The sequence below is a fragment of the Podarcis vaucheri genome (genome assembly GCF_965113315.1).
Source record: "Podarcis vaucheri genome assembly, contig: HAP1_SCAFFOLD_235, whole genome shotgun sequence".
NCBI lineage: Eukaryota > Metazoa > Chordata > Lepidosauria > Squamata > Lacertidae > Podarcis > Podarcis vaucheri.
Genome location: NW_028118711.1, coordinates 8,298 through 28,386, shown reverse-complemented (window position 1 = coordinate 28,386; position 20,089 = coordinate 8,298). Strand labels below are relative to the sequence as shown.

The 20,089-nt window shown below is 42.4% G+C and overlaps 1 long non-coding RNA gene across 3 annotated transcripts; it reads left to right on the top strand.

Annotated features, from left to right (window-relative positions):
- The first annotated feature begins 270 nt into the window (after positions 1 to 270).
- Positions 271 to 9,253, top strand: LOC309524454. Of its 3 annotated transcripts, XR_014215931.1 has the most exons (3): positions 271 to 348; positions 6,272 to 6,496; positions 7,428 to 9,253. It is a non-coding gene; the product is annotated as an uncharacterized lncRNA (long non-coding RNA). The 3 variants fall into 3 exon arrangements; XR_014215930.1 differs by lacking the exon at positions 6,272 to 6,496; XR_014215932.1 differs by lacking the exons at positions 271 to 348; positions 6,272 to 6,496 and adding an exon at positions 418 to 809.
- Positions 9,254 to 20,089: the final 10,836 nt, after the last annotated feature.

Below are 20,089 nucleotides of genomic sequence, written 5' to 3'. Positions count from 1 at the left end.
AGTGAGCTCCCGTTGCTGGGCCCCTGCTCCTTCCAACCTAGCAGTTTGAAAGCACGTCAAAGTGCAAGTAGATAAATACGTACCGCTCTGGCGGGAAGGTAAACTGTGTTTCCGTGCACTGCTCTGGTTCGCCAGAAGCGGCTTAGTCATGCTGGCCACATGACCTGGAAGCTGTACGCCAGCTCCTTCGGCCAATAAAGCGAGATGAGTGCCGCAACCCCAGAGTCTGTCACGACTGGACCTAATGGTCAGGGGTCCCTTTACCTTTACCTTTAATCCACCAAAATCTGGGGAGCACCATGTTGGCTATCTCCACATTAGAGAACGGCAGAGTTGGCAGATTGCAAGGTCAGCCTTGAGTATTTGCAAAGTCTCTTCATACCTAGTTTAAGTTCTTTGGTTACTGTAGGCCAAGCCTTCCCCAACCTAGTGCCTTCCAAATGGTCATTATGGCTGGAGCTTATGGGAGTTCTAGTTCAAAACATTTTGAAGGCACTAGATTGAGGTAGGCTGCTGCAGAATCTTGTAACTGAAAAGGCAACAGTCTATTAAATCGAGAGGTTTGTCTAGGTTCAACCTCTCAAAATGCAGCTTTTTAAAACCAATTCTTCAAAACTGAATAACATTCCCATCCAGGGAATTTCATTCAAATTCCAAGAGAGCCCAGTTTTGGCACCAAATCTGAAGCACACGTAATCCTGAGTATTCCCTCTACAATAGATACATGCATGTAGTTTAATAGTAAAGTAGCCCTGTGGTTTAGTAAGCACAAGCTCCGTTTTGAGCACATCTTTTGCTCTTGAAGAATGGTTTGTATGCGTTATGTTGATTTCTTTGTACTTCCTTACTTAACCATATATATATATATATATATATATATATATATATATATATATATGCTTTCGTAGATTTTCACGGGTACAGGAATGCAGGTTTTGGTGTCTTCGGGTGTCTTCCCGTGTAAGAGTCGGGGTGTCTGGGCGACGTTTCGACGAGGTCTCACTCGTCATCTTCAGGCTGGTGCTTTCGGCTTCTTGTTACTGGAACAGAGCAGAATCTGGTGTTTGAGTTCCTATAAATACTGTTGAGGGGTGTGGTGTATAGCCTCCAACGTTCTGGGCAGAGAGGAAGTTCCTAGATTAGTGTGCCTTTTCTTCTTTTGTTCCTTAATTACTTGAGGGATATCTTGAGTGATTTCATGAGTGATATTCTGAATACCACTGGGTGGGTCATTAAGTGTAGATTAGTTGCTAAAGCTTTCGTGTCTTGACCTCTTGAGCTTGTGAAGAGTTTTTCTGAGAAGATGGCTGTGCTGCATTTAATTGTGCTCTGGCTTGGCTTCGTGTATAGGGGCGAGCTGTAATTTTGTGCCTTGTGCCAGCCAGATCTGTGTAGGGATTGCAGGGGGGTGCAGCATCCGGAGGTGCTACTATAGTTTGGCTACTGGATGGAGTCTGTAATATGTCTGTGGAGAGGGTCTGGGTTTGGGTCTGGTGTGGTTGATTGGTGACGGCGTTCTGTGTGCCTCTGGTTCTGGTGTCGGTTTTTGTGGGGAGGGCTAATTTCCAGATGTCAGGCAGGCGGGACGTGTCGTCACGCTTGTTCATGTTGTGAGGGTGTTTCTCTATCTCGATGGCTTCCATGATTATTCTCTTGTGGTGATGTTCCATGTTAAAGAGCAATTTGGAATCTGCAAAATTAATTTCGTGTCCTGTTTCTTTCATGTGTTGGAAAAGAGAGGAAGTTTTTTCTTCTTTTTTGACGGCATTCTTGTGTTCTGCGATACGTGCATTTATTCGTCTGTTTGTTTGTCCAATGTACGTGGCTGGGCAGACTTTGCAGGGTATTTCATAGACCCCTTGGTTTTCGAGCTGGATTTTGTCTTTTGGGTTTCTGAGGATATTGGCTATTTTTTGGTTGGTGCAGAAGGCTGTTTTGATATTGTGTTTATGGAGGATTTTGCTAATTTTGTCTGTAGTGCCCTTGATATAAGGAAGGAGGGCCATGCCATTGTTTTCTTCTGTGTCTTGGTTTTTGGGGGGTGTTTCTTTTTGGATTAGCTTCGTAACCTTGTTTTTCTGGTATCCATTGGCGATTAACACATTTGAGAGATTCTGTAACTCAGTTGTCAAGTGGTCTTTGTCAGCCAGGCATTTGGTTCTGGAGATGAGAGTCTTGGCTACGGAGTTTATTTGTGCAGGGTGGTGGTGTGATTGTGCATGTAAGTAGCGGTTGGTGTGTGTTTTTTTCCGGTAGATAGTGTGTCCTAGGGAGCCATCAGGTTTTTTGTAGATTAGGACGTCAAGAAAGGGGAGTTGGTTGTTGTCTTCTATTTCCATAGTGAATTGTATTTTGGGGTGTAGGCTGTTGAGATGTGTGAGGAAGCTATCTAGTTTTTCTTTCCCGTGTGGCCAAATTACAAAGGTGTCGTCAACATATCTGAGCCAAAGTTTGGGTTTGTGTTCTGACTTGTCTAAAGCATTGGTTTCAAAGTGTTCCATGTACAGATTTGCGATGATCGGTGAGAGGGGTGATCCCATAGGTGCTCCTTCTATCTGTTTGTATCTTTGTCCATTGTGGATGAAGTACGTGTTGGTTAGGCAGTGGTTGGTCAGGTCCAGAATGTATTTGGGGGGATTGTATTTGTTTTGAATGGCTGTCAAGGCTTCATTAATGGGCACTTGAGTGAAGAGAGATACAACATCGAAGCTCACAAGTAGGTCATCGGGATGTAGGTATTGCTTCTTTATTGTTTCTATGAACTGGAAGGAGTTAGTAACGTGTGAAGCGATGGATTCTGCATAGGGCTGAAGTTGCTTAGCGAGAAATTTAGCGAGATTTTGTAGAGGTGAGCCTATGGAGCTGACTATTGGTCTGAGTGGTGTTCCTTCTTTGTGTATCTTGGGGAGACCGTAGAGTTTGGGGCATCTGGATGATTTTTCTCTGGGGATGATTCTTAGCTGGATTTCTTCACTGATAGGAGAGGCTTTTATTTTGGATTTGGTGGTTTTTTCCAGATAGGTGGTGGGATCTGTTTTTATAGGTTGGTAGGTAGGGTCTTGGAGTAGATTTGATAGTTTTGCTTGGTAGTCCGATGTGTTCATCACAACAGTGGCGTTGCCTTTGTCTGCTGGGAGAATGATTATGTTGTTGTCTTTTCTCAGGTTGGTGAGTGCTTTCTGTTCTTCTTTGTGTAAATTGCTTTTGGGTGGTTTGCTGGAGCAGAGGATGTTGGTGACTTCAAGTCTGATTTTATTGGCTTCATCTGGGTCGATTTTGGTCAGGCTAGCTGCGACTCCGCATATGATGTTTTCCGTGGGGATGCGTCTCGGGGCGACTGCAAAGTTGAAACCTTTGGAGAGTACTTTGGTTTCAGTTGGGGTGAGGATCCTGTCTGATATGTTATGTACTGTTTGTACATACTCTTCACCTCAAACTATGTAACAAAATCCACCCTGCACTCTGGGACAAATGCAAACAACTAGCCGTCTGGAGAGCTGAAACTGAGACCTCACATAAGACAGACAGACACACCAACAAACTCTACAAACTAGAGAAACGCCAGAAGCCCAGCCACCCTCCACAACAACCCATGAAACAAACAGTACATAACATATCAGACAGGATCCTCACCCCAACTGAAACCAAAGTACTCTCCAAAGGTTTCAACTTTGCAGTCGCCCCGAGACGCATCCCCACGGAAAACATCATATGCGGAGTCGAAGCTAGCCTGAACAAAATCGACCAAGATGAAGCCAATAAAATCAGACTTGAAGTCACCAACATCCTCTGCTCCAGCAAACCACCCAAAAGCAATTTACACAAAGAAGAACAGAAAGCACTCACCAACCTGAGAAAAGACAACAACATAATCATTCTCCCAGCAGACAAAGGCAACGCCACTGTTGTGATGAACACATCGGACTACCAAGCAAAACTATCAAATCTACTCCAAGACCCTACCTACCAACCTATAAAAACAGATCCCACCACCTATCTGGAAAAAACCACCAAATCCAAAATAAAAGCCTCTCCTATCAGTGAAGAAATCCAGCTAAGAATCATCCCCAGAGAAAAATCATCCAGATGCCCCAAACTCTACGGTCTCCCCAAGATACACAAAGAAGGAACACCACTCAGACCAATAGTCAGCTCCATAGGCTCACCTCTACAAAATCTCGCTAAATTTCTCGCTAAGCAACTTCAGCCCTATGCAGAATCCATCGCTTCACACGTTACTAACTCCTTCCAGTTCATAGAAACAATAAAGAAGCAATACCTACATCCCGATGACCTACTTGTGAGCTTCGATGTTGTATCTCTCTTCACTCAAGTGCCCATTAATGAAGCCTTGACAGCCATTCAAAACAAATACAATCCCCCCAAATACATTCTGGACCTGACCAACCACTGCCTAACCAACACGTACTTCATCCACAATGGACAAAGATACAAACAGATAGAAGGAGCACCTATGGGATCACCCCTCTCACCGATCATCGCAAATCTGTACATGGAACACTTTGAAACCAATGCTTTAGACAAGTCAGAACACAAACCCAAACTTTGGCTCAGATATGTTGACGACACCTTTGTAATTTGGCCACACGGGAAAGAAAAACTAGATAGCTTCCTCACACATCTCAACAGCCTACACCCCAAAATACAATTCACTATGGAAATAGAAGACAACAACCAACTCCCCTTTCTTGACGTCCTAATCTACAAAAAACCTGATGGCTCCCTAGGACACACTATCTACCGGAAAAAAACACACACCAACCGCTACTTACATGCACAATCACACCACCACCCTGCACAAATAAACTCTGTAGCCAAGACTCTCATCTCCAGAACCAAATGCCTGGCTGACAAAGACCACTTGACAACTGAGTTACAGAATCTCTCAAATGTGTTAATCGCCAATGGATACCAGAAAAACAAGGTTACGAAGCTAATCCAAAAAGAAACACCCCCCAAAAACCAAGACACAGAAGAAAACAATGGCATGGCCCTCCTTCCTTATATCAAGGGCACTACAGACAAAATTAGCAAAATCCTCCATAAACACAATATCAAAACAGCCTTCTGCACCAACCAAAAAATAGCCAATATCCTCAGAAACCCAAAAGACAAAATCCAGCTCGAAAACCAAGGGGTCTATGAAATACCCTGCAAAGTCTGCCCAGCCACGTACATTGGACAAACAAACAGACGAATAAATGCACGTATCGCAGAACACAAGAATGCCGTCAAAAAAGAAGAAAAAACTTCCTCTCTTTTCCAACACATGAAAGAAACAGGACACGAAATTAATTTTGCAGATTCCAAATTGCTCTTTAACATGGAACATCACCACAAGAGAATAATCATGGAAGCCATCGAGATAGAGAAACACCCTCACAACATGAACAAGCGTGACGACACGTCCCGCCTGCCTGACATCTGGAAATTAGCCCTCCCCACAAAAACCGACACCAGAACCAGAGGCACACAGAACGCCGTCACCAATCAACCACACCAGACCCAAACCCAGACCCTCTCCACAGACATATTACAGACTCCATCCAGTAGCCAAACTATAGTAGCACCTCCGGATGCTGCACCCCCCTGCAATCCCTACACAGATCTGGCTGGCACAAAGCACAAAACCACAGCTCGCCCCTATACACGAAGCCAAGCCAGAGCACAACTAAATGCAGCACAGCCATCTTCTCAGAAAAACTCTTCACAAGCTCAAGAGGTCAAGACACGAAAGCTTTAGCAACTAATCTACACTTAATGACCCACCCAGTGGTATTCAGAATATCACTCATGAAATCACTCAAGATATCCCTCAAGTAATTAAGGAACAAAAGAAGAAAAGGCACACTAATCTAGGAACTTCCTCTCTGCCCAGAACGTTGGAGGCTATACACCACACCCCTCAACAGTATTTATAGGAACTCAAACACCAGATTCTGCTCTGTTCCAGTAACAAGAAGCCGAAAGCACCAGCCTGAAGATGACGAGTGAGACCTCGTCGAAACGTCGCCCAGACACCCCGACTCTTACACGGGAAGACACCCGAAGACACCAAAACCTGCATTCCTGTACCCGTGAAAATCTACGAAAGCATATATATATATATATATATATGCTGTATAAAGCATAGCTTGGGGTGTACAGCTAACAAAATCCCCGCCTGCAAATGATCAAAGCATGGAACTAAAATATTAAGCACAAGAAAAATACAATCTTTCTTTTCCATTCCTTTTTGGCTTCCACACAGTATTTCCAGCTGGGTATGTGTTGCCATGAGATGAAGTAGAATCAAGTATATTGTAAGAGAGCACATTGTTATCCGGATCAGTTCCATTCTAGAAAGGAAAGTTAGCAACTCGTACTTTCAACAAGACTGGAGGGAGGATTCCTTATGGATTATGAGCCTCACTGCCTCCCACCCCCATAGGTTCCACAGCAGCAGGCATAACTGGCAAATAAAGGTGCAGGCAAAGTGAGCGTGAAATATCTACTTGCATTTTGTCAGTTATATACAGTATACAGTATGAACAGTTTGGGAAGCTCTGCCTTTTTTGGATTTGTATGTGCTGTAGATAAAAAAACTAATTTGAAGGATTTTCAATATAACACCTTTTACCAAGCTACTTGTTTGAAATAACATTACAGAGCTAATAAGTTTCCATATGAAGAGAAGAACACATGTTTCAGATTCTGTCAAGTTTTTAAAAGTGGATTATGCTAACTTCTTTCTTATTGTTTGTGATAATTGGCATATTTATGTTACACGTTGGACAGGATGATTCTCCACCTGCCTCTTTTCTAATAAATCTTCAGACTAGTTTACCTTGAATTTAGAAAAATATTGTTTTGTGTTTCAGCTTGGTTTATGTATCATTCTCATAGCATGCCCAAGCATGGCATATTGGATAGCCTGCAAGTAGCTTCCCCAGTCTTTTTTTAAAAATAGTGCCTCTTGGTAGTTTCGCTTCCCTCAGAAGTTTAAGGGCAAACGTTCTCTGTCGCAGTCCTAAAATTGTGGAATTCTCCCACCTAAGAGATACTTCTGGCTTCTTCCCTATATAACCTCCAACAAATGCTGAAGAGACACCTCTTTACCCTGGCCTTTGACACCTGAGATGTGTGTTTTCAGGGCCCACCCTATTCCTGTGACTGTACTGTATTTTAATTCCTGTTTAAAGTTTTAATTGTAAATTGTTGTAACTCCCTGGTGATGGTTGGGTAAAAAAGTTAATAGTAGTAGTAGTAATAATAATAACGTAAAAGTTCTGGCGTTTGCTGCCTCAGAATTTAATGTAAGAAAGAGGCTGTCTATGTTATACCATAACTGAAATTACCAATTGTATAAATGATATGAAAGAGCACTGAAGATACTGAATAGCATTTTTCTTCCTTTTCCATTTCAGATCTGGGACATGAGCGATGATGAAACACTCTGAAAGCTCAGTGAATGAAGAGAAAGATGACCCACTTCAGGGTGTGTTGGTCTGGTTTTTTTGTCAGTCATATGACAAATTAATGATTGCTTACCTAACTGTGGCTGTTGTAAATAGAAACACTTACGGTGCACAACTTTTATTGGGATGGGACAGTATTGCAATTCAAGGCACTTGTACCATGAGTGTAATTTCTCTTTCTATTGTGTGTGAAATATATATATAAGAGAGTTACAATTAAAATCTCTCTATTTTTTTCAGCTTCTAAATATAGCTTATATTTAAAATACCTCTGAAGAAAACTTCTTTGTTTATTTTTCTCCCAGTTTGACTTTTTCTTTTAAGTAAACATTCTGAACAAATTATGCCTTTTGAAACACTTCAGGGATTTATGGCCACTGTATCCTTGTCTCTGAGGTAGACAATAAGAAATTAGTCACTTTGAGAATAAATAGAATGAGAGGGTCCACATGTTTAGTCTCTCAAAAAGACATTTCCTCTGGTTGTTTCTGTGTATGGCAACACTCTATATATTATCAACTTTTAGTGCCTTTTTAAAAAATGGTAGTTGATAACTCATGATTTTCTTCCTTCCAATACTAATAGTTCATCTCTGCTGCCTCCATAGTGAGGTGATTGCCCACCAACACCAAAACTATGCCATGAGCCTCTAAAGTATAATGAATTTAAATAATAATAGGGAAATCTATGCTATTTACTGTTTTTAATACAAGTATTATTTTATCTTCTTTGTCAGCACATAAACAATGAAACAGCTATGCAGAATCTTCATGCTAGCATGTTGTGCCCTTTGCCATTGGACTACTTTCTCAAATCGTATCTGGTTGCAGTCACAAATCTGGAGAGGCTCAAAGTAGCCAGATTATGGCATATCATGTTAACAGCATACTTTTAATCTGTATATTGCTCACTGAATCTTGTCTCTACTTGATTTCTTATTTCTACTAATTACGAAACCCCTGTTTATTTCGTCTTACGTTTTCTATCTAGTGAGTTAATCTAGCTCTTGGGAAGGGGTGTGCATTTTTTAAAAATATCAACACTTAGAAGCTGTACGTTAGCAATACCAGAAATAGGAAGTACAGTTCTCATGTGTATGCAAGTGCAATCTTTTAATTTAAAATAATTAAATTGCATAATGGCCTTCAGGCACTACTTGCTGAGGAAATTCAACATCTCTGATGACAGACTAGAACTCTACACTGGGAAAATTTAGTACTCCGCAGCTTGCACTGAGTCACCAGCACAGACGTCATTTGTAGATAGTGAAACAGGAAACTCTGTTTTGAAATTCTACAGTCTTGATTAGCTGAGAGTCCAAAACAGCTCGGGGTCCCAGGAATACTCTCCAATGAATGTCTGTCTTGACGCTTGGATTATCAAGATTGAATTTGTCAACTCTTTTTCCCCTCTGAGAGTTTTAGCTATATATGACATTTTAAGCACAGGGTAATACGATGTTTCCTTGCTTAGTAATTCCAGTAACTTAGAGTTGTATAAGACTGAGCTTGCTTCCTGTACATATGCTTCCCAGATGTCTGTGCTGTGCAGAAGTACTCCACTGTGACTTAGAAAACCTTCTGTTGTTTAACTTTCTTGTGGTTTCCTCTCCCCTTACAAACCAGAATGGCGCTCTTGCTTGCTTGCTTGCTTGTACGCTTGCTTCTAGGTGTTTTTTCCCCCTTTGTAAAATGTTTTAAGCACTTAATTGAGGAAAACATAATGAAAGATTTTATTCTAATGAATGAAATGTACATTAAAAGAACTTCCTAGTACTTTTACTCACTGCCTTGTTTGCATAGATAGACTTCTGGCACCACCATCTACTGCTGTCGTTTGATAATGGAGGAAGTTGAAATTTGAGCTCTGGGGAATGAATGGGTGTGTGTTTTGTTGGCATGGTTGTCCAAAAGTAAAAGTCTTGATTATTATTATTATTTTGTCGTAACAATGGAACCAGAAGTCATACAATTAAACTGAAAGGTAGGAGATTCAGGACAGACAAAAGGAGGAGTCTTTTTTAATCAACACCACTCCCACATTAAGTTATTTGCCCTAGACCAAAGGCCTTCATACTCTCTGCATCAGTCTGCACTAATGTTGCCAAGTTAATTGTGTCTTCATTTAATTATCATTTTACTTCTAAAAAGTATTACTTAACCTGTTCTTTCCTGCCTGAGCAGGTCACAATAAAATTTCAAGTTCACAATACACAATAACATTTTCATACATATCCAGAAATACAAAATCAGCTAAAACCAGCAAGATAAGAAAGACTGGGCACACAAATGCATTCTTGGCTGACATAAAAAATTCAGGAAGGGAGGGAGCTCCCTAATGGTGGGGGGAACTGTTGTGTTGCTGCATACCAAAAACTGGCCAACTGCTGTATACTCAAGAAGGCCTCCCCCCCAAAGGTCTTAATAGTTGGCAGTCATTTATGTAAGGTTCATAAAATATATAACAATGGGTACAAGAAAGAATTATGGGCAACCCTACAGCAGAACTTCAGTGGTGTTAAGGAGCAGCCATCCAACTCTGCTTTCTGGAGACAGCCCTGTAGGTAGAAGCAGAATGACTGTTGCACCATGCCTTAGACTCCTAGCCCACTGAGCCACTCCAGAAGGATATAATGGTCAATGGTACTGAATGCTGTTGAGAGAATTAGCAGAGTTGCTCTCCCCCATCCCACTCTCAGTAAAGGTCATCCATCCATCAAGGTGACGAGGGCTGCTTCAGTTCTGTAATCAGGCATGAATTCAGGTGGGGAAAGGGGCATTGTTCTTTCTGCAAGAGTGGCAGGTGAGATATAAGCAACCAGTCTTGCATTAAACTGCCCCCTGCATCTCAGGGAAGCAAGTGAGAAGAAGCTGGCATTGGTGTGATTGCTGATACTACTGTTGATGTGGGAGCAAGGCAGGGAACCTTAAAACTACATTTGCCGGACCCAAGAAACATAATGCTTCTCTAGGTTGATGCTGTCCCAACCCAAACTTTTGGGGGGAAGTTCAGACAACTTTTGTTGTTGTTTCAAGCACTCCTATACAGGAGTGGATTGAATTCAGTTGCTAAGAGTGTTATCTCATAGCTCTCTATTTTTGTTTGGTTTGGTTTTTTGCCTTTCCAGAGTTATATGTCTTTTCCAAGACAAGGTGGTTATTTTTTGTACACCATGAGTGCTGTGCATACAGGAAAGGATTTAGGCTGTAATGTGAGTCATTTCTGACATCCTCAATATTTATCTTAGGTAGACCTTACTGCTACACATGTGCGCACAGACTGTTGGGCAAGCCCAAAGGCAATATCTTCATAGGGTACCTGTAGAACAAAGGCTAAACTACTATACAGTGATATTACTCAGACTGTAATAATACTGCAGTTGCACAAGTGTCACAGAGGGCAAAGGCTGATCTTCAGAATGTTGCCTAATACTTTAAGTCCTTTGTCTAGGTCAGCCAAACAGTGTGTCGTGCAACAACAAAATAATTGTGTGAAATGACTGGAGTTTTAGCATCCTTGGCATCGGCACTTTTGAGTGTTATTCCTAACCATTACCTCAGTCATTCTTAAAGTAGGCCTGTAAGGTGGTCACGCTGGGCACATGACCCGGAAACTGTCTGCGGACAAACGCCGGCTCCCTCAGCCAGTAAAGCGAGATGAGCCCCGCAACCCCAGAGTAGTCCACGACTGGACCTAACGGTCAGGGGTCCTTTACTTTTTAAGGTAGACTAGTACAGTGGTACCTCAGGTTAAGTACTTAATTCGTTCCGGAGGTCCGTTCTTAACCTGAAACTGTTCTTAACCTGAAGCACCACTTTAGCTAATGGGGCCTCCTGCTGCTGCTGCTGCTGCCGCCGCTCCGCGGCCGCGCAATTTCTGTTCTCATGCTGAAGCAGTTCTTAACCCGAGGTACTATTTCTGGGTTAGCGGAGTCTGTAACCTGAAATGTATGTAACCTGAAGCGTATGTAACCCGAGGTACCACTGTAGTGTTATCCTTATCTTGCAGACAGTGGCCTGAGGCCAGGTAGCAAAGTTTGTCTGTGGCTCAGGTGAGTCTCGATGTGGGATTTCCTAACATATGCATTTAGCTGCTGCTTTGCATCCCTGCTAACATGAATGTACAGTGGAACCTCGGGTTACATACGCTTCAGGTTACAGACTCTGAAGAGGTGCTTCAGGTTAAGAACAGTTTCAGGTTAAGAACGGACCTCCGGAACGAATTAAGTACTTAACCTGAGGTACCACTGTATATTAAATACACTGACTATGACTACTCCCTCAGTGTGTGAATTGGCCTTTAGGTATGTTTGGGGTAGAAGCTAAAGTGGAACCATTTTCTATAGATATGGATTCCCAAGAAAATACAGCGCCCACCCCCCATGCACACAATAAATAGGCTCATTCAGCATATCTTAGTGAACTCTCACTTAATACATTGTACAAATCAAGGTTACTTCTGTTACTGTATTTACAGAACACTTTTACTGAGAGGGGAGGTGGTTTTCCTCCCCAATTTGGCTGCTGTGTGGATGCAGATTGCTTGGCACGTATCCGTAGTTCTTCTTCATTGGTTGAATCAAGGTTGCCGTAACTTTTACCAAGTGGTTTCTTATGTAACAAGGGGCCTCTAAAAACAAACAAGTTGGGATTTTCTGGCAGCCATTCAATACACAATCCATTTACAACTGTTATAGCTCTCTCTCGGTGTTTACTTTCTTTGTTTCAAAATAGGGACTCTGCTAGATTATATATTGAGCACTTTTAACTAGGCTAAAGATGCAGGATTTCTCTCTCCTACCCTCTTCCAAAATAAACAGTTTGGCCATAAAATGTGTGGTAGGGTAGAAGGCAGATATCCAATTTGCTTTTAGGATCTCACTACATTCAAGTACATGCACACATGCACACACCCCTCTTTTCCAATATCCTTTTTTACCCTTGTTACTGAAGGTAGCAGATGCTGAGGACTCTTTCTGCATAACTTACAGTATACAATTTCTCCAAAATAGATATGGCATGGTGGCCTCTAGCTCTCATTAGTTGAAGCAATGGGAAGGAGGGCATCCATAAATATAATTTCAGGGACAAACTAAAACCTAACTTGAAAGGAGAGTGGAGCAGCTGAACTACAGCTGAAATCTCTTGTCATCAAATTTGACTCAGTTTGTACCAGGGCACAAGAATGGTATAACACAGTAGTCCAGAAACACCTCCCTCCCTCTGTTGCTGAACTTACAGCTCCCCTCATACTTGGTCACTGGCCGTGCTGAAAGAGGCTGATGGGAGCTATCTGTTATTGCTATCTGGAGGGCTGCATGTTAGCCACCCCAGTCTCAAAGTATATGCAGCTGTAGTTCTCCTGATAAATGGCTCAGGCTTAAGAGCTGCCTAGCTTTGAATTGTATGTAAGCCACTCTGAACTCCTTGGAAGGAGGTCCAGGCAGAGCAAACAAACAAAGACATTCCAGTAAATAATATTTAAGAGTTAACATTGGACTGTGGCACCACATGGCCGAATCTTGGCCAGTGCAGTTTCTTGCTCCATTGTTATGGGGCATCCCTGTAAAGGAGCCTGAGGGGGTACTGCATGTCCAGCTCAGGCCTGACGGGTCCGTGATCATAAGGGTTGTGTAGATATGATGTACATCGTAGGGTGACCCTTAACCTCAACCCCTACCAACCACCAGTCAGCAATTGGGTTGGTTGATTTCTCAGCACATGCCAAAACCTTCTGTAGTCGATAAAGTTGAAGCCTGATTTAATCTCAGAATTGTTGTCCTACATCTTAATGTATCATTGTGTGGGCCTAGGTCCACAACTAACCTTTGTGCCGTTGTACCATTCTGACCATGGTGTTGCAATGCCACTAGATCCTTCAAATGCGAATTGAAGTCAGGAGTGATCCACACCTCTGTCCATATTCGGTTCATGTATCTTGTACTTTAAGATCTATAGAAAGTTAATGGTCATTTATCTTTCAGCTTTCACCATTAGATGAGAGTCATGTTTTGATTGCATGCTTCCCCATAAAACGTCAACCATAGCTGTAAATACTGCAAAACTGTTTTGGAAGCTGTTTTTGTCCTTTTCGAAAGACGACTCATGCCTACTGTACAAATGTAAACTACTTTGAAAGCAGGTCAACTCCTGTAACTTGCCACTAAGATTATCCTCAAGGATAATTATTTTGTAAAGGCGCTAAGAATCCTTCATTGGAGAAGCGTACCCAGGCACAGAACATGTACTTTCCTGGCACCAGCAGACAGGGCCACAAGATTCTAGTTGGCATAACCTGAGGACAGGGAGGGCATTTCACTGCTAGAATGACTCTAGTTTTGAAATCAAACCAGTATGGTCTAGCTATGGGTGTGGAGCAGCAAATTAAGAACTGCTAGTGGAAACATGCTTAATATATGGCAAACGTAGTTTTAAAGCCAGCTCACTCTCTGTGGGCTCATTGTTTGCCAACTTGCATTTCGGTGCCCAAGTTATATTTCTAATGCAATTATTTTAGTAATTTGTGAAATAAATATGTGACTAGCAGTGTGTGTGTGCGCGCGTGTGCATTTGCATGTGTGACACTGAGATATAAGGAGAGGCAGAGGCCCATTCATTGGCAGGTAAGTATTTTTCAAATGTCCTTCCCTTGCCAAAGTTGGGAAAGGACTTGGTGAGGAAAGCAACTCAAATTGCAAGGTATTTGAGATAATGGCTAAGAAGGGGTTGGGGAATTTTGGATATGCAGAGAAGCAGAAAAGAATAGTTGCGACAGACTAGAGCAGCTCACCCTCAGAATTTCTGTTGCTGACCAGTCCGATGAAGCACCTGAATTCTTGCCATAGGGAAGCTGTGCTTGGGCCTGCTTCGCTTGCTCAAAGCCACATCTGATGATCAAAGGCTGCAGTGGGGTGTGAGAAGAGCAGCAACTCCTTGTGCTATCAGATAGGAGATACTATTAAACAAGGCCATCAGGTAATAACTTCAAGCCCTGGTGAATGAGGAGCTGAAAAGTGATGTGGTGCCGTTATGTAAGAATGAGGACACAAGGGCAGGAAGCCCTTCATACAGTGCATAGTTAAACTGTACACACACACAAACACACACACACACACAAACACACACACACTTAAAACATTTTAAAATTTTAAAACTATTTTGAAATGGTAACATACCCTCAATGCTAATATTTTAAAGACTGTGGGAACAGTACCTTAACCATCTGCACAAATAAATGTTTTTAGATTCCTCCTGAATGTTAATGAGAAGGAAGCGCACCTCAGTAGGAAGGCCTTTCCATAAAAGAAGGCAGCAGCATCCAGATACCCCTGTCATTGGGTCGGTGCCAACCCGGCAAAGCGGATTTAAAATAAAACTAGACTATTTCCCCTTACATTTTTGAGCCATCAGGTAAACTGTGTGCAGGTCTGGGTTTCTTACCAGTGCTTGACTTAAGAGTGGCATATAGAGGCAAGAATGCCTGTTCTTCACAGTTGCACAACAGTATGTTGGAGACACAGTGCAGAAAAGTACAAATGTTTTAAGAGGCCTCGTGTTTGTGGCGAAGAGGAAGACACTCACACCGCTTTCCTTGTCCAACTGCAACATGACAGCCCTGCAGTGTTGCCAGTGAGTCTTACTATCTGGTGGTTACTGCCACCACCACACTTTTTGTGACCCATAGCCTCAGAAACAAGGGGGGTGGGGAATGGGCAGGCGTGATTAATTGTTAAATCCTGGTATCCCAGACTTAACACCCCTTGCGGCTTCAGCCTTGCAATTTATGCCGTGTATAGGCCTCTGATTCTCCCTGACTATAGAGCATATTCCTTGCTTTGCTGACTTTGGTTTTGGGCTTCCAATAACATGGAACCCATAGCTATTTAGGCACATGGGGATTCCCAAATCCTGAGACTGGCAAACACACTGTAGCTCACTAATCCAATGATGAGACTGTATTAGGATTATACTAGGAAGTGGGCAAGAAGGTCCAACAGAGATACTGAAACAAAACTCAGCCCGATGACTCCAAAATCTAGCCCTTCCCCTCTCTTTTGCAGGAGTGACCTCTGACCAATGTGGTCAGGTTCTTCATATGGGCATCTCAAGTACTCATTTTGAAGAGAACAGGAGGAAGATACCTGACAGCCTGTCTTATAGAAATGGTGGGACCAAGTGACCAAGGTCCTGTGTGATAAGGTTTAAGTAGGCTCCGTTCCCTTTGATAATTGCAAACATTTAGCATAAGATGATAGCACCGTGGGTGAAAGAGTTTGGCTTAAAAATTCAGGGGAAGATCATGTCTGTGACTTCGTTTTGGAGAGAAAGGCCATTAACAGCTTCAGACTTTACTGTTCTTTGCTGACTGGGAATACATTTGCAACAATAAATTCCAACTGTGATTATGCTCAAGAGACGTTAACCACTGGCTTGCTGGCAATGGGGGTGGGGGTGGGTGGGAGCGAGAGAGAGGAGTGGAACAAACAGCATCATGCGATAAAATACTGTGTACAAGGGCAGATTGTCTTTGTTGCCGCTGAAGTTCCAGCACCGGTGCCAAGAGTTGATAGCTGTGGCTTAATTTAGCTGCCTCACAGAATGACAGCAGTTGGCTCTCTTATGATTAAGACTACCATGAAAAATAGCATCAAATGGCTAGATTAAAAATGTCAGTAACTATGCCTGGACTTCAAAGCAAGTGATATGCTTCTGTTCAAGCACAATGAATAAAAATACCTGCCACTTAGGACAGGCAGGACAAGGGTGAGGATGCAACAAGAGATGTACTTTCCTCCCATCTCAAGTAAGAGTGACCCTTTTTTTCTCCCCTGTAGGAGTGAATGTCAACCAGTTTTTAATAAGAAAGTAAAGTTGGGCACTTAGGGAACATCAGTTGGATGCAGACAAAGGCCGCTCTCTGCCCCAACAGCCTGAGCGTGCTTATTTGCACTTTGGCCAATTCACCATCATCCCAGGTTCTGTTTGTTGGTAGTCATGGTGATTTGTTAGAGCAGAGGTTTTTTCAACGTTTTGGGGTCCACGGCTCCCTTGACCAGCTACATTCTTTCTGCGGCTCCCCTGTGGGGCTCAGGAACCCAGTTATATCATCCATTGCCTGGTTGCTTCGTTGACACCAGTCAGCACTGGGTGGTGTATTCTGTTTATGTTACTTTTATCTTGCTTCTTTTTCTTTTCTTTAAGAATAAAGGTCCAGAGTCCTGAAGCAAAACTTCAGGGTGTGTGTATGTGTGTGTGTGTGTGTGAGAGAGAGAGAGAGAGAGAGGAGGAGGAGGAGGAGGAGGAAGGAGAAGGAGTTTGGATTTGATATCCTGTTTTATCACTACCCTAAGGAGTCTCAAAGAAGCTACCATTCTCCTTTCCCTTCCTCCCCCACAACAAGCACTCTGTGAGGTGAGTGGGGCTGGGAGACTTCAGAGAAGTGTGACTAGCCCAAGATCACCCAGCAGCTGCCATGTGGAGGAGCGGGGAAGCAAACCCGGTTCACCAGATTACGAGGTTTCAGTCTTAATTGTTTTGGGTTGCTAAGTTTTGGGTTTTTTGTTTGCTTTGGAAGGATCATTGAAACGAGGACACATTTTTAGCATTCTTGTATTCCATTATAACAGCAGTCACCACTGCAAACATAGAGTATCAAGAATGCATATTTACATGTGTCTGGTGAGTGTTTGGTCACTACCACTGTGAGCCTGAATAGAGAGCAGGAGTAGGGATCTGCTGGTCCTCCTGATGTTACTGGAATACAACTTGGTTAAAAAAAAAAAAAACCCACCTCAGACAAGTGGTATATTGTATAAAATAAATAACAATGCAACTCCCATCAGGCTTGACCATGAACCATGCAGGGCAGGGCTGATGGGAGTTGTAGTTCAATATCTTGAGGGCCAAAGGTTCCCTATGTCTGGAGTAGAGCTGTGTTCAAGTATGTTGTTCCCATGGCAACCTTACCTCTTAATAACATCAGCCTGCTTCGAGTCCTCCGCGGTCTTCCTTGTATACTGGGTATGCTAGATAGTTACTTTTGTATCAAAATTACGATCACATGAGAGGAAAGGTCAGTAGCTACGTTCTGCATCACATGTCTGTAGAACCAGAGTAAGGGAATGTAAAAAGAACAGGGCGTGCAGATGCAAGGGCTCTTTAAAATAAAAAATGTAGGAAGCATGAAAATGAGATGACAAATGTCCCTTATGAAGGGTGCTTTATATCAAAATCAATGTGACAGTTTTAGTAACAGACCAACAATGTACAGTGAGTGTAGCCCGTCATCCGTCACGAGAAGGGCTGAAATGATCTTGTGTTAATCGGATGCAGTGTGCTCTTTCTTGAACTGAGTAACAGCTTTGTCATAAATTAAAAGTAGCCTATTGTAGCAGAAATGCTATTTTTCCACCTCAGTTCTATGTGAGCATCCAGAATCTCTGTTTAGAATTCCTCCCACGCCTGTGCAGCTAACAGAGAAATCTGTTAGCTGGATATGAATACTCAATCAAAGTGATACAACAGTCAGCGGATTATGAAATTCTAGAAGGGTGTTATGTTATTAAGTGGCCTCCTGATTGTGTTAGTGAAAAGTTGGAAGATCATGTTCTGCGAGAAATGGATCCTTGATAGCTTGCAACAGGTCTAAGGAGTCTCAAAACAAAATGATTCTGTACTGATTTGTACTCTCATCTTCATGTTCTTTGGGTCATCTGCAATACTGTTGTTTATGCTTTTGAGTCTGTGGGGTAGAGGGGCTGTTATCCCATATGCTTCATCTTTTTTATAGCATGCATTCAAAGCAGACAGTTAACCAAATGTTCAGGACACAATTACGGAAGGTCAAGGCATTAAGGCTCTGACTGGCAACCAATCATACAAGTCAGCCAATTTGAGTCAGGGGAAGAAAGGGGCATGTTTTGCCAGATGGATAAAAGCAAAAATAATTCTTTGCCAGATATATGGCATTCTGAGTAGAAAAGGAGTGTTTGAGGAAATGGATCCTTCATGTTCCCCTTTTGTTCCTTACTGTTTCTTATATTTGCACCAAAAAGGTGGAAGGGGGTAGGAAAAGATAGAAGAATGCAGTTTTGCCATTTTGTCTCTTGCAAAACCCTCTCCCTCAGTCCCTAGTTTTCACAAATGGTAGGTGAAGTTGTGTACCTGGATTGGAGGTGAGGGAGTGAGACAGGCAAACTGTTTCCTGTGCATAGAAAACGCGACACTCTCCCTTGCACCTGATCTTTCTCCTAACATGTTGTTTATTCTACCCTATGGCAGATCATTCTATCTGGTAAGTTTGTACCTATAATGGAAGCAGTGGAAACCAGACACATGCTTATCCTACCTGAGAAACTAGGCCTCTGAAGAAATGCAGCAGGGAGAGGTGGACTAGCAAGATACACTTAAGCCTGCTCCCTGAAAGGTCCTATGTGGTATTTCGTTAGACCATTTCCCCAGTACTTCTATGCCAGTTTATATACTGGTAAAATACATGTGCATGCATGTATGGTTCTTCACTCCAACAAGCCTCAGCTCATTGCGTATCTTTCTTAATAATTAGAATCTGAAAAGAAAATTATATTCTAATTACCTTCTGTAGGAAAGTTCCTAAATTTCAAGGGAAACAAACTCTTGTGTCACAAGGTATTTCAACAAGAACATTAGTTTGAAAATAAATAAGCCAGTTTCCAACAGGTAGACTGGCTTCCTTTTGCGGGTTTTCCTCAATAGCTTGAACCCTTGTGGCCTGTGGCTTTGTGGTTTAGATTTAAGGATTGGGGTAAGGTTGTTGTGAAGAGGAAAAAGTGTAGCAGGAAACCTTTTGTCCCCCGGATCCCTGAAGCTTCCCATTTAGGAGAAGCAGCAAGAGCAAAGGAAGCATAGTCTGTGGATGAGGGTTGAGGAGAAGAATTGGCTATGGAGTGCTTAAGAGAAAGCCATTTCAGTATTTGAAACGGTCCTGTTACATGGGATTGTCTGTCTGGAAAATGTGTTCTGTGAAGCGCATATACAGAGCCACAGCTATCACAGCAGTTTCAAAATGTGTTCAAATAAAAATAGATGGGGTCACAGGCAACTATCACTATCAATTGTGCATCTTTTGCTAATATGAGAAAGCATAAGATAAAATTATCTTTTTTGTTGAACAAACGCCTGATGAAGCTTTTCTCATTGCTAACACAATACTGTAATAACTAATAGTAACTGTAAATCTCTGTTGCAAGCACAACAGCTGGATACGATTAAGAAGCTAGATCAGGCCTCCCCAGCCTGGTGGGATCCAGATATGGGGGACCACAATTCACATCATCCCTGCCCATTGGCCATGCTAGCTGAGGCTGGTGGAAGTTGTAATCCAAAACAGCTGGGGAAAGCTTATCTGCACCATTGTTAAGAAAGGGTTCTCCCACATTGTGTCCAGTATCCTGTGGAATGTTTAAATGAAGGCCCAATAAATGTTCACAACCAGTGACCCAACACAAACCAGTACTGTGCCAGCAGAGGCACACTGTGTCCATCTTTGCTTGCTTAGGGATTATGACTTTTTAGCACAGAGTGGTGGTGGACGTGTGAAATCTCTTAAAAAAACACTGCATGCTTACAAATATG